This window comes from Dama dama, chromosome 12 (assembly GCF_033118175.1).
Source record: "Dama dama isolate Ldn47 chromosome 12, ASM3311817v1, whole genome shotgun sequence".
NCBI classification, from domain to species: domain Eukaryota; kingdom Metazoa; phylum Chordata; class Mammalia; order Artiodactyla; family Cervidae; genus Dama; species Dama dama.
Genome location: NC_083692.1, coordinates 3683610 through 3698559, shown reverse-complemented (window position 1 = coordinate 3698559; position 14950 = coordinate 3683610). Strand labels below are relative to the sequence as shown.

General features: G+C 50.9%; 1 protein-coding gene across 12 annotated transcripts in view; it reads right to left on the bottom strand.

Moving 5' to 3' along the window:
- FOXN3 (forkhead box N3) overlaps positions 1 to 14950 on the bottom strand; it is a 432012-nt gene that overhangs the window by 101603 nt on the left and 315459 nt on the right. The window lies entirely within an intron of this gene.

The window sequence follows — 14950 nt, the reverse complement described above, 5'->3', positions numbered from 1 at the left end:
TCGATCCATCACCCCTCCCCCTGCAAAGTGCATTAGAGGCACTTAGCGGGGCTCCGTGGGAGAGCTAAGTGCTTTAATGACACTCCTGTATCGATTCAGAGCCTTTTTGATTCCTCCGCTTGGATCTCCCTAGCGCGGCGCGTCTGCACACCGAAGCGACCCGGGGGCTAAGCTCCCGGGGCCAGGGGGCCCCTCGCGCAAGTTCTCCACCGCCCGCACCCAGCGGCGCCCGCCAGGCTCCTCTGTCCCTGGGATTCTCCAGGCAAGAATACTGGAGTGGGTGGCCATGCCCTCCTCCAGGGGATCTTCCCAAGCCAGCGATCAAATCCCCATCTCTTGGCAGGCGGGTTCTTGACCACTACCGCCACCTAGGAAGCCGGAAGGCAAGGTGCGCGGATCAAACCACAAGTCCCTGATCTGAGTCCAGGGCTCTTTTCAAAGCACCCTGCAGAATAATCCAATCAGGATTTGAACAAAACCATTCATAAGGCCTGGGACCCAGGCTCAGATGTCAGCACAGCAGGACCTTTAGGGAAACATGACCCTCATCAGTGTCCTCAAGGAGGAGGATATTCCCATGAGAATCCATCGGTGCCTTCTGCATAGCGAGCGCTCCCTTCACGTCTAAAACCATTTTTCTGGTTAGTGTCCCAAAGTACCTGAGGCGCAAAACCCTTGCCCATGGGTGACGGGGACTCTTACTCACAAGGAGCCTGAGCACTTACCCAAGACGGACACCTGAAACGCCTTTAATAGGATTCTGGCTGCTTGCCTGCCAAGTGCGCAGAGTCAGCTGGCCCGGCCCTGCCAGCCATCCCCGCACCCTCCTGATGGCTGCCTGCTATCATCTTTGAAGGGGAGACCCAGTGGGCCTTCACGGATCAACTGGCACTTAAAAAAGGCTCTCCACACAATGCGTTTCAATCTCCCTCAGACTGAAATCAATCCATCAGGAAGACCACGTCTCCTGGGTTCCAAGCCCGTTTTTTTTTTTTTTTTTACGAGCCCCCGCCCACCTTGGGTGGGGGCGGGGACTGCACGTGGGCAGACGTTTGATGGATAGCTCAGCACGAGGCGGGCAGGGGCAGGGATCAGGGGGTCTCTGCAGACCTCGCGGTCCCGCCGTACTCCACGAGGCCAGGACACACAGGCCGCGAGCGGGTCTCTTCCGGCCACGCGGCTGCACACGTGGGCTTCATGAAGGCGTCCGGCGCTCGGCTCCCGGGAGCCGTGTGCACGGGGCTGCTGCCCTGTCGGCCTGGAAGACACTGAGCTCTGGGCTCCGCCCCTCTTTCCCCCCAGGCCCTCTGAGCGGCCTGCACCCCGTCTGACTGGTCCTCTGTCCCCCCGCTGACTCGAAGGAGCGCAGGGCTGTGTCTGTCTGTGTTTGGCACCCACTGGCCTCACTGCTCACTATCAGTTTGCTGCAGGGCCGCCTCTTGCTGGAGAAATTCAGCTTTATTGATTTCTATTTCTGACTTGCTCCACACTGCCTCATTCATTATTCAGGGAAAACCTGGCAAAGAGACCACAGTTGATATCCCGCCAAAGGGAGCCTGAGCAGGTGGGACCTCTGAGAGTCTTCTTTTCAGAGAATCAGAACCTATAAAAAGCAGGGGAGGTTCGACTCCTCGATTTTTCATTTAAGACCTGGTCAATCTGAAAACCAGACTTCTTCTGTGTGTAGGTTAGTTGAGGAGGAAAACACACATAGTTAACCACTCTGATCCTTGTACAAACCAAAATAAACCAGCTGTCTTTGAGCAGAGAAAAACTCCACTGTTCAGCTGGGAAATGAGCCCGTCCTTGGCCACCCGCCCTGCAGGTATGCGGTGGGGGTAACCAGGGGTCAGAGCCGGAGACCCCCATAATCACCGCCATCCATTCCTCCGCCGACTCACAGGGACATATGGACCCATCAGGATACACATCCACCCCGCTGCCGGAGGCTGAGTCACGCCATCTGCCCGCGGGGCCCACAGGTGCTGCTGGCGACGGGGACACTTCCAAGGCAGCATAACAAGACTCGGGGGCCAGCCTGTTTTCTTGTTTTCTGTTTTCTTCTTCACGGAGCATGGAAGGAAATTATATTGAAACCGTTAAGAAGAGATGTTCAAATTAAAGAGTGGGAAGAAGTTTCTTCCAGAGATTCAGGCTGAAACACACTATTCAAGAAAGTAGAAAAGTTATCCCCTAGAGAAATCTTTTAAGAACAGAACCAATTACCACCTGTAAGTACCAATTTGTGCATAATACTATCCTGGGGGAGGAGGCTAGATGAGAAAAATCTCTCAAAATCGGGGCTTCCCCACCAGGACGAATTCACACCATAAAAAGTCTGCAAGGCTGCATCTGATTTCCAGTTGAGGTCCTGGTGTGAGATGCTCTCCCATAACAGGTCTTCTGAATTTAACCTCAGCATCACACAAAGTGCATGACTCCGGTACCAGTGGAAACTCTTGTGTTTCTTCAGAAAACACATATGAAAAGACAGAGGCGGGTGCACTTATACCAAACCTTCGGCCCAAAACCTTGGGCATCATACTCTGATACCATAACAGAGACTCTGTATTTGTCTGTCTGTTTTTCTAATTTGTAAAAGTAATCGAGACTTCATAAGGAATGAAATAGGAAGCAGTCATGTATGGATATGAGAGTTGGGACTATAAAGAAAGCTGAGCGCTGAAGAATTGATGCTTTTGAACTGTGGTGTTGGAGAAGACTCTTGAGAGCCCCTTGGACTGCAAGGAGATCCAACCAGTCCATCCCAAAGGAGATCAGTCCTGGGTGTTCATTGGAAGGACAGATGCTGAAGCTGAAACTCTAATACTTTGGCCACCTGATGCGAAGAGCTGACTCATTTGAAAAGACCCTGATGCTGGGGAAAATTGAGGACAGGAGGAGAAGGGGACGACAGAGGATGAGATGGTTGGATGGCATCACCGACTCGATGGACATGAGTTTGAGTAAACTCCGGGAGTTAGTGATGGACAGGGAGGCCTGGCATGCCGCAGTCCATGGGGTCGCAAAGAGTCGGACATGACTGAGCGACTGAACAACAATCTGTCTTCCGGTTGAAACTGGAATGTCTCTGCACACACACCCGAGCCCTGACTAGCGGGGCTGAGAGCCAGTCACAGAAGTGCTGCAGGCCACCACTCGGGGCGGCAGGCGCTCCCGGCCTTCCTGAGGGGGGACATGGGCTTGTGGGGGAGGCTGCAACTCTGGGTCCCCAGCCCTTAGTTCAACCAGACAGACTTCTGATTTCACGTTTTACCTTATTTCAGCAAAGCGGTGGGGGCGGAGGAGGAGGAAGAGAGAGAAGGGAGAAGGAAAAAGACCTGAACACCCCCTGGAGGAGCACCAAGCTCTGGACCTTCCTGGAACGGGCAACTTCGGAGCAGACCCCAGGTCCCCCATTTTTTCCCATAGTTGCCCGCCGGCGACTGGGAAACGACGCGTCATCCCCACAGGGCTACGTGAGGTCAGGTTCAGGTCAAGCTCAAGGCTGGGACTTTAATGGGCAAGGCTAGTCAGTAGCAGCCCCTGGGATCAAGCCAGCACCCCCGAGGCCTACTGACCGTAAATATTTTCTAAACCTTGTTATATATTCTAGTTGAAAGAATTCATATTCAATACTGATAAATACAACTAATAATTAAAGTGATCCCATTTAAAGGTGTATAGTCAATGTAGTGTTAGTCACTCAGTCGTGTCTGACTCTTTGCGACCCCGTGGACTGTAGCCCACCAGGCTCCTCTGTCCATGGGAGGCTCCAGGCAATAATCCTGGAGGGGGTTGGCGTGCCCTCTTCCAGGGCATCTTCCCGACCCAGGGATCGAACCTGGGTCTCCCGCGTTGCAGGCAGATTCTTTCCCTTCTGAGGCACCAGGGAAGCCTACACTCAATGTACTTGACCGTAAGACGCCTTTACTTCCATACGGTACACCTTCCCAGTCCTGCAGCTTCCTCCTCCAGACTCTCGCTGGGTGGGGGCTACAGAACACGGGGAGAGAGGCCTGCCCCGGACACGCGCCCCGGTCTCCCCGCCCGCGTCCTCTCGGGCTCGTCACCCCCCTCTCTCCCGCTCCGGACCCAGCTCCCAGGTGGGCCTGGGCCGCGCGCGTGCTGCATCAGCTACATGTCAGCAGCCCACTGCTTCCAGCTCCGGGCCCTTGCCTGGTTTAGCTATATTTTCCTGTTACCTAAAACAGAGCTTATCAAGCCTGTCTGTATACCGGCGTCACCGGGAAGCTTTTAAAACTACAGACTCCCCACCCCAGCCCTACCCCAAACTAAGCCAGTCCAACTGAAGACGGCAACACCCCGGGGCCGTCACGGAAGAGCTTCTGGGTGCCTCACCGCCACCGCCCTGGCTGAAGATGCCACAGAAAACCGCCCAGGAAGCGAGGCACAGTCTTAGGCAGCAGGATGCACCTCGCTCCATAACTAGGGATTTGTCCCCCTGAGGACCTTAAGGACAACTTAGGACCAGGCACCTCTGCACTTCTCTTCGGCAACAAGCTGATTTTTAACCTCCTGAACATTTAAACCACACACCTGATTATATTTCACTCTTTGGCCTGGTGACCGGGAACCTCAGAGCCACACTCAAGACTGACCACTCTATTCTTTAAACCGAAACACGCGACCTAGGGTATTAACTTTATATACTAATGTTATCCTCCAACTTTACCTTAGGTATCCTGCCCTTTTCCCTTTATTTTGATAGCAGTATGACCATAAAAAAGAATTCCAGTTATGCTGCATTTTTGTAAGCTATTGCAAATTCTTTTTGGAACAAGGCAGGATATGTTGGACAAATTAATTAAACACAGTCATTGACATGCAGCCTTCTGCGGCACAGCAGCCCTGAAGCAGATGGTAAGGAACAGCGAAATACGGACAAGGGCTCTGAGGGAACCTTTGACTTTGGGGTCACCTCCCCCATCAGAAGCCCTCCTACGGCCCCAGGTGGCCTAGGACACCTGGAAGCACACTTAGCAGATGCAACACTGCATATTAAATGTGCTCTAAGACGATGAGCATTTCTAAGTAAAATAAAAACCACCGCACGCATGCACAGCCAGGACTCCCCAAGTTCAATTCTGAACCTGCCACCTAAGTCCCGCTCGGCAGATCCACACGTGAACTTCTGGTCCTCAAGGAAACATCCAGTTGGTCTGCAAAACTACAGACAAGGAATAACAGATCCTCGAAGTCTGCGGCCTCACGTATGAACGGATCATTTAGAAAACCCGAACGTTATTCCCGCTGTTATAAACACGTACCAGTTTCTCAGAGTCCTGGGAGCAGCAGACACCCTGCACACTTTTGTCCCCACAACACCCTCCTCCAGGCTTTTAACTGAACTCACCACCCAGATGCTACCTGTTCCCCAACATCATCAAAAGGATGATGTGCCACTGAAGTGCCTTCCTGGATCTGGGAGACGATCTGTGCTCCTGGGCACAGAGCCAGGAGCAGCACTTCTGATGTGACCGAGAATGCCAGGGGGTCGCAGCCCCTGGGCCAGCCTGGACCAGCACCCTGGGCTGCAGAGAAGGCCCCGCTGTGCTTGTGGTGACTGCCTTGTTCAGCTCAATCAGAGGGGCTCCCGTCCTCCTTAGCCCTAACTCTGCCTGTCTGTGTCCAGAAGGGGGACCAGCCAGGGGTCTCCTGGCTGGCGTGGTCATGGGTGCATCCAGCTCTGCTCTGGACCTCAAGGGTATGGGCCATGAGACCTGTTTTTGTCGTTCTGTTGGTTGTTATTTCCTTCACATAACAATGTAAGGATAGGTCTCAAATTATTAAAAAAGAAAGAAGTCTCAGGTACATATATTAGGCTCTTGAGATTTAACTCTCGCTGCTCAATCTTTGAAGATACAAACTAACCACTGTTGCTGTTTAGTCATTAAGTTGGGTCCTACTCTTTTGCAACCCCTTGGGCCATATCCCTCCAGGCTCCCCTGTCCATGGGATTCTCCAGGCAAGAATACTGGGGTGTGTTGCCATCTCCTTTTCCGGGGGATCTTCCTGACTGAGGGATTGAACCCTCACCTCCTGCATAAGCAGGCAGAATCTTTACCACCGAGCCACCAGGAAAGCCCACACTAGCCATTAACGACAACCGAGTGAACAAAACTAGCAGTTGTAGTTTACTTTATTCTTTTACATACTCTGTCTAACCCACACAACCTTACTGCCGTCAGTAGAAAGTGAATAAAAAACTACGCGTGATTCTACGGCTCAAGGTAAGCATCAATACGACGAACACTTCGGGGGAGGCGCTTCCATTCCTCATTGACGTGTGTGTCCTGGGGTCAGCCTCACTCGGATTCTGCGCCACGTGCAGAAGCGGTGTGCTGGGTTCAAACCCAGGGCTGACGCAGCTGCAGTTTCTAATCGCACCTACAAAGAGCCAGGTGCACCGTGTTGCTGGCAAATGGAACGTGTACCATGTGGACTTTCAACAGTCACACTAATCAAAATCAGAACGTGAAGGCACTTCAGTTTACTGAAGAAAAAAGAAAATGTACTGTAATACTGTCTTAACTCTTTTGGGAAACGCACATACAGGCAAATCTGAGATTCCCTCTGTTCCTGAAATAGGGGAGTCTCACAGTCTTTGACTTGCGAACACACAAGACAAAATTCAGGCCTGAGTACTATCATGAAAATGATGCTAAGATTTTTAAAAATTACTATTATTACAACACATTCTTGAAAGATCTGAAAACTTCAGAGGCGGCATTAGGCACTGAGACAGTATTTACAAAAGGGCTGATGTAGAGACTTAAGAGTTTCAATGAAGATAACAAATGGTTCAGTGGTCTGACAGGCTTTCCTGAATACCTTAATCATTTCGACAAATGCTGCAGAGAAGGGTCCTCTTTTTAAAATCAATTTTCAAGGGACAATCACAGTTCTATGTGTTTTCAGTTGAAAAGGATCTTGGCTATTCTGTATTCCTTTGGCAGTTACAAATCTTGGGTAACTGGCCTGGCTTATTTTTATCTTTTGTTTTTAAATTGGGATATAATAGACATACATTAGTTTCAGGTGTACAACATAATGATTATTTGTGTATACTGTGAATAATCATTACAGTAAGTGACACAGTGACACTTTTTTTTATCTCCTGTGATTAAGAACTTTTAAGATCTATTCTGTTAGCCACTTTCAAACATAGTATTATTAAATGGTCACCGTGCTATATATTACACCCCAAAACTTTTTAATTTTGTAGCTGGAAATTCATATCTTTTGACCCCTTTTATCCAAATTGCCCACGCCCCAGCCTGGCCTCCTTGTTTCTAAATTCCAAAACTTTTCAAACACAATGCTTTCTGTTAGCAAAATGCTTTCTATAAAGTTTCAAGGTTTAAATAATGACTTCTAGATCAATTCCGGTACCAACATATTTATCCATCAAGATACTATGATAGAATGAAATAACACTTTTGTTTAGGTAAACTTTTACAGTTTATGTGAGTCTTCTAGGTGTTTCGGCAAAGACCATCTCAAAGTTTTTGATAAACATTTTTTAGTTTTTTCCCTAGTGCCATTTATAATCACATAAATTCATCTTAACCTACATTAAAGAACCTAACTCTGGTTGTGAATGTTACAAAAACCAAACAAACAAAGTAGTCTCAGAAAAGATTGACATTTCGGTAATCTTTGCCAGCTGGCAGGCTCAAAATGGAATCTAAATATTGTATTAACAATATCAATAACAAGCAGGTTTGGTGGGCTTTAATAAAACATGCTTGAATTGTGAGAAAAATTCTCATTATTTTGTTTCATCCAGCTTTAATTTAGCTCATTGATTTAATAAAATCTATGACAATCTTGTTCTTTTTAATCATGTTAGAATTCTGAGGTTCACTCCACGTGCATAGTAATAATCTGAAATCAAGCAGGTGTAATTAAATTTTTGTTGCCAAATCATTTTTGAAACGTTTGATTGAAGTCACATATACCCAGCGAAGTCCACATACGTACCCAGCTCAGTGAATTTTCACAGTTTGCCCAGGTAACCAGCGCCCAGGTAAACACCCTGGCATCTCAGGAGCCCCCGCCACCCCCTGCAGTCAGAACCGCGCACCCCAAGGATAACGGACCGTGACTGCTCTCTGCCCACTTTCCCTGTGAACGCTGGGGGCGCAGCCCTGGGCCCAGGCGACCGCCTGCCAGGGGCACAGAGTGCTGGCTCACGGGGGATTCCATTTACTGCCTGAGAGGTAGGCGGCGACTTCCTGATCTTGCAGATGGAGAAACAGAAGCTCAGGGTTGCGTATTTGAGCGAGCCAAGAGGAATGTGTGTAAATGAATGTGCAGGTGTGTGTGTGTGTGTGAGAGGCAAAGAGACCGCCAGACACTGACTGATTGTGAGGAATCGTCAGAGTGAGGATTCAAAGCCAGGTCCCTCCAACGACAAACTCAGCTCTGCCGCACAAATGCTACTCCAGACAACTGCATTTTTCTCCAAACTGATTCAGATGTCCAACAAATGCCATTTTACAGTTAGATGTCCTGTGGGCAGAAGGGCTTCCCACCCCTGGGTCCGCCCTTTACACCCACCACACACATACACAAGACACAGGCAATATGCATGCACACCACACAACACACATCCGCACACATCCACACACACACAACACATCCACACAACATGCATGCACAGCACACGTCCACACACACAACACACATCCACACAACATGCATGCACACCACACAATACACATCCGCACACACAACACACGCAACATTTATGCACACCACACAGCACACGTCCACACACACACACACACACAACACATCCACACAACACACAACACATCCACACAACATACATGCACACCACACAGCACACATGCATACACACACAAGTTAGGGCAGTTTTGGACATGGGATCCACTTTCTCACTCAGCATGTTATCTTCCCCTCACTACGTTTTGGATTGTGAACAATTCTGAGACTCATGAGAGGTATCTTAATTTTAAAAATTAAGTTGGAAACCGGCAAGTGAAATTGAAGAGGTTCCATCTCGGGTTCTGAACTGGATTTTCATTACTCAATTACTCTTCAAATTATGCTGATTTAAGACGTGATTATTATTATTTTTCTTAAGTAGACAGGGTAATGAGAGAAACGCAGAGCAGCCAGCCTACTGGGATGTGAGGCCCTAAAGTCTCTCGCCTGCCTGGCTGCCTCCACCCAAAGCTGCTTATGGCCTGCCTCGCTCCTCACCCACCCAGCAAAGCGGCCCGCATCCTTTTCCAGCCCAGCTCTAGCTGTGACCGCTACAATCCACGTCACCCCGCCTAGCTTCCGCTGTGACCACGCGCTATGGTGGGCACCGGCCTACAGGGCCTTCCCACGTTCACGGACTTGGGCTCTTAGCGCTTGGCCCCCCTTTACACACCTGGTTCCATCTTAAGATTTCAACTGCACCATGCAGCCCAAGTCGCCACCACCTGGCCACTCCCATCCCCTCAGAGTCGAACCCACCTTCTCCTGCGCGTCTCAAACCTCCCGACAATTCTGCCCAGAACACTTTTCTTTCATCTTCCCCTCTTCTCTCCTGCGGGGAATCAGGGGAAGCTGCCTGAAAGGGACCTGGTGAGCTTCCCGTCTGCATCGTGGATCACCCCACCTCAGCCCTGCTTTCCAGCCCGTGTCCAGCCCGTGCCCATCCCAAGTCTCTGCACTCATCAGTGACCTGCGCCTCTGCGGGTGGGCTCCATGACTTTGCGGGCGGGGCTAAGTGTTGCTGCTGTGGCTCTGGCGTGACACCTCTTTGGTACCGGGGCCCCGAGGGACCCTGTGATGGAGGAGCGCACAGTTAACAGTGTCGCGGAGTCCACAGCCCCCCGCTGCACTGGCAACGTGCCTCAGCGAAGCCTTCCCTGAGCCCAGACTCCCCCCCAAGAGCCTGTGCTTCTGTGCTGGCAGGAACCACACAGTCTTGAAAGCGATTCTGTCTCCCAGCGAAACACCCAGAGGTCCACGCCCGCCAGGGGTAGCTGGCGCCCTGTAGGAAATCAAGGAATGTTCATGAAATGTACACGTGTAACTCACTCTCACGGGCTGAGCTGTGTCCCCCTCCTCAAATTCATACACTGAAACTCTAACCCTGATGGGGCTGAATGTGGACACAGAGCCTCTAACGAGGTAATGAAAACTAACTGAGGAGGTGAGGGTGGGGCTAGAGAGCATCCTGCGGGGGCCTGAATCCGACAGGACTAGTGTCCTCGGGGGGAGAAGAGGGCAGAGGACGCACACGGACACGGCAGAGGCACAGGGAGGGGCGGCCGCCTGCAGGCCCCGGGAGAGACCACGCCTGCTGCCGCCCGGCGTCCAGAAGGGGCAGGAGACGGGTCTGATGAACATGCGCTCCCGCCGCCCACCCACTGCAGTGGGACACAGGAGAGGCACAGGGAGGGGCGGCCGCCTGCAGGCCCTGGGAGGCCCGGGAGAGACCACGCCTGCTGCCGCCCGGCGTCCAGAAGGGGCAGGAGATGGGTCTGATGAACATGCGCCCCCGCCGCCCACCCACTGCAGTGGGTCTGTGGTTTTTCTTTAGGGCCTCCCTGGCTGATTAACACATTTCATGGCCGAGCATCCTGGACCCTGAAATGAGGACCGGGGGGAATCCACTCTGGCTGCTCAGAGAAATTTCCAGATTCTGAGGTTGGTAGGTCAAGGTTAGTCCTCAGTCAAAGGCAGCTGTATCCAGTCTTCCATCTCGTCCTCGTCACCAAGGAGGCAGGTCTAGTGCAAGTAATCCGTTTAAGGTGAACGTCACCTTTATCTGAGATTCTGGGCCTCTGGGAAATTACTTAACTTGACTGGCACCACCAAACCCCCTGAGACCTTGGCAGCCCGTACCCACGGATGCTGGCCCCTCTCATAAGGAGGCTGTTGGGGTCTCAAAGGGGAAGATCTGCCCTCGGCCTCTGACCCCACCCCGGCCGGCCATGCATACCTGCACGGTCACCTGCAGACGTGACCTAATGGTGGTTTTTAAACTGGCTCTGCTGCTGTGAAGGACAGCTCCTCTCCCCCTCTTTGGGAAACGACCCCGACTTGCATCTGGAGACCCTTCCATCTCCCAGTCTGCCCGCGAGCTTCCGAGTGAACCACCCTCCCGTTCCTCAGACCGCAGTGCTGGTCCCAGGCGGTCAGGCTTGTCTGCTTAGAGCTCTTCTGTGGGAGCTCTGAGAGGTACCAGGAAGCTTCTCTGGGGAACACCAGGGAAAGCGGGCTTCAAAGTCTGCAGCCCAAGACATCCACAAACTCCCCGTGGGCCTCTCCGAGCCTATCCCACGAAAGGCAAAGCTGAGTTGGGGGGCAGGCAGACTAGAGACGAGTCACGGCATTACCAAGAACCTGCTTGGTTTGCTTAAGGCAAGTCACCATCTCTGGAAAGCTCTCCAAGCTCAGCTCATATTCTCTCAAAAGACGGCTGAACCACGGCATGCACCCCCAGGACAATGGAGAGACTGGCATTCCACTGACAGAAATCGTCGGTGATATGCATGCTCAGCTGAGCGGATGGTATTCGTGTAGAGATTCTTTATTTGTCAGGTCTCCTGGGTATACACACACACACACACACACACACAGCTCCCCCACCCCAAATCAAGCTGGGTTAGGTAAACTGGAGAATTCATGAGCTCCTCTGACTGGACGAACCACAGGAAGGGCCGTGGCAGAGTGGTCTCGCGCCAACCCTTCGCTGCCTTTTCCTGCAGCCTGGTCGAACCTCGACGGGAGGCCTGGTGAGGCCAGCACATCCTTCAGCGCCCTAACACTCAAGAGAAGGGAGATCAGGGCGGGACCACGTGCCCATCTCTCCACCGGCGGCCAAGGCCAGGCAGCTCCTGGAAAAAGTTGGCACCTCTCATTTGAAATATTTTGTTGCAACACTACGTGTGTGTGTGTGTGTATGTGTGTGCACAAACAGAGGGACCCACAAGAGAAGAAAGCTGCCCCCGATGTCCTGATACGGCTATGGGTACCCATTCGGTCCCTGTGAGCACCCCAGTTAGGGCCTATGACAGCCGCAAAAGTTTAAGAATGAAAACTTCATTCATAATGCTTTTGTTTCCCAACCACAGTGAACCTTAAAAGAACGAAGTCTCTCTGAGTCTGAGAAATACGGTATGGACAGATGACAAACACAGGACTGGCCTCTCCATATAGCACAGGCCAGCGGGTGCGGACCTGTGGTTCTAACACCTCCCTGCAAGGTGCACCCAGTACAAAACGGGAGCATTCTGAGCAGGCTGCACAGAAAGAAATTATAGCCCAGACTGGAGCCGGCCACGTGCGTGGCCATGACCGTGACCGTGAGGCAGGGGCTAGTTCCACATGACCCTGTAAACAAAGCCCTAACGTTGGCTATCACAGAAACAGCCTCTCCTTCCTCCCTCCCCTCTTTTGAACCAGTCTTTGCAAACAGTCCACATTCTGGCACAATCAAGACACGGAGAGGAAGAAACAGGAAAACATATCACAAGCTACTCCAACCCGTCCCCAGGGAACCGCCTTCTTCTGTGTCACGTGTCTGCAAGATCTCAGTTACTCAACAGGGTCCGTGAGAGCAGCTGGTAAGGGCGCAAGTTCTCCTCCTCCTGTGGGCCCCTTTCGGGCATCTGCCTTCATGCAGAAGAGTTTCAGAGAGACTGAAAACAGTCTTAAGCATTCCTGAAGATACAACATCCGTTCAACTGGGCAAGTGTATTTTTATGTTGTTGTTTGGGGGTGGAAAGAATGGAAGACCTTAGGAAAGTACGGAAATGCTATCGTATACTTAATGAATTTTCCTTACTGAACACAATAATTACCAGGCACTGTGCCAGCCCTGTACATATGCTACTTTTTTCTTTTTTTTTTAAAAGTTGCTTAGTCGTGTCCAACCCTTTGCGACTCCATGGACTGTAGACTGCCAGGCTCCTCTGTCCATGGAATTCTCCAGGCAAGAATGACAAGTAGGTTGTCATTCCCTTCTCCAGGGGATCTTCCTGACCCAGGGATCGAACACCTGTCTCCTGCCTTGTAGATTCATATATATATATATACTGTTTTAATTTCCACAAAATCCAAGGAAGCACTACTACCTGTCTTCCTGGCTGGAAAGGCTCAAACGATGAGACGAGCCGCTCGCAGTCAGGAGGATGGTGGGTGGCAGGGGGCGGTCTTCGCGACTGAGGCTGGCTGGCCCTGAGGCCCACACTCTCCTCTCCCGGGCAGTCTCCCCGCACCTGGAGCACCAACACGTGCCAGGAGGCCGCACGGACCACCATCCAGTCTTCACACGTAATTGCACTCCCCTAACAAGACTGGTACGTTCACATTTCACAGCAGCCCGAAAAAGTTTGTGTGAGTTTTCCGAGGTCAGACAGCAGTTAGGCAGCGAGGCAGAGAATGGCCTGGGGGAGGCCTGATCTGAAGACTCAGGACTTTCATCCTCACACCGTCTTTGATGGGATGGAGGCAGCAGAGGACAAGGGGCAGGGGAGACGTCCTCGTGCGGACGCAGAACAACCGGGGACAAAAGCTGGAATGCGTGGGTCACTCGCACTCACACTCACACACACAAGCACACACTCACACACACTCACACTCACACTCACACACACTCACACACACAAGCACACACTCCTGACCTATGACGCGCCCTGCACCTAGCACTACCCAGTCCTCAGCCACACCGTTCGGTCGTCAAGGGAGCCAAACAAGAACACAAACCTGACCTCCTGCAGCTTACAGGTGGATGCTTCTCGGCTCACAACTGTGACGTGAACATCCCTTGAGCCGATTCTAAAACATCCTTCTTCATTGTGACCCTCTTGGCAACTGTGTTGTAATATTTCTACACTTCCATTCACGCACAGTTAAACGGGACTTCAAGGGGGCTGACTTTTCCAACTGCACTGTGAGACTGAGCACTTTGATAAAAGCAGGCTTTGCAGTGTGATACGATCCAAGATTGTATACTCTTTGTATCATCTAAATGATACAGTTTAACAGACAAGGAAAACACTTAAATGCTCCAAAAATTCAACCATAAGGAAACAGTCCTGTTCTCAAATTATCATCTCTTTGTATCCCCTAGTATAAGATTCAGATAACCTCAAGTAAAGTATTCACTTTATTAAGAGGTGGGACCTCTTTGCATTATTCTTTGAATAACTAATTTCAGGATTTCCCTTTCTCTTCTTCCTCAGTTTTTAAAATATCCTAAAGTTAGCTGTTTATGCTCGTCACATGTGGGGACAACGGGGCTTCCCAAGGGGCTCGGTGGTAAGGCATGCACCTGCCAACACAGGAGACTTGGGTTCGACCCCTGGGTAGGGAGGATCCCCTGGACAAATGAAAAGTCAACCCACTCCAGTATATTTGCCAGGAAAATCCCACGGACAGAGGAGCCTGGTGGGCTACAGTCCACGGGGTCTCAAAGAGTCAGGCACGACTGAGTATGCACAGCATGTGGGGACAAAAGAAGAAAGGATGCCTCTAACCACTCCCATGAAAGAAGACAAGGGAAGTGTTCATTTCTATATTTGTCTCATTGTTATAAAGTGCTTTTAAGCATTATAACAGGATTCTCTGCAGCCTCAATCTGTAAAACACTGCAGACTGTCTAAACATCCGAGGTGGAAAGCTGTTTAGGAATACTGATGCCATTTTGAGCCAAAGATGTGTGAGTCAAGGTTTCTGATCCTGGCTCTGAGACCAGGATCAGGACAATGGTTCTGGACCTTATTTTTCTCATGTGCAAAGTGGGAGGCACAGTACCTAAGATGTAAGGCTACATCTACTGCTTTATTGACCACACCAAAACCTTTGACTGTGTGGATTACAACAAACTGTGGGAAATTCTTAAAGAGATGGGAATACCAGACCACCTGATCTGCCTCCTGAGATATCTGTATGC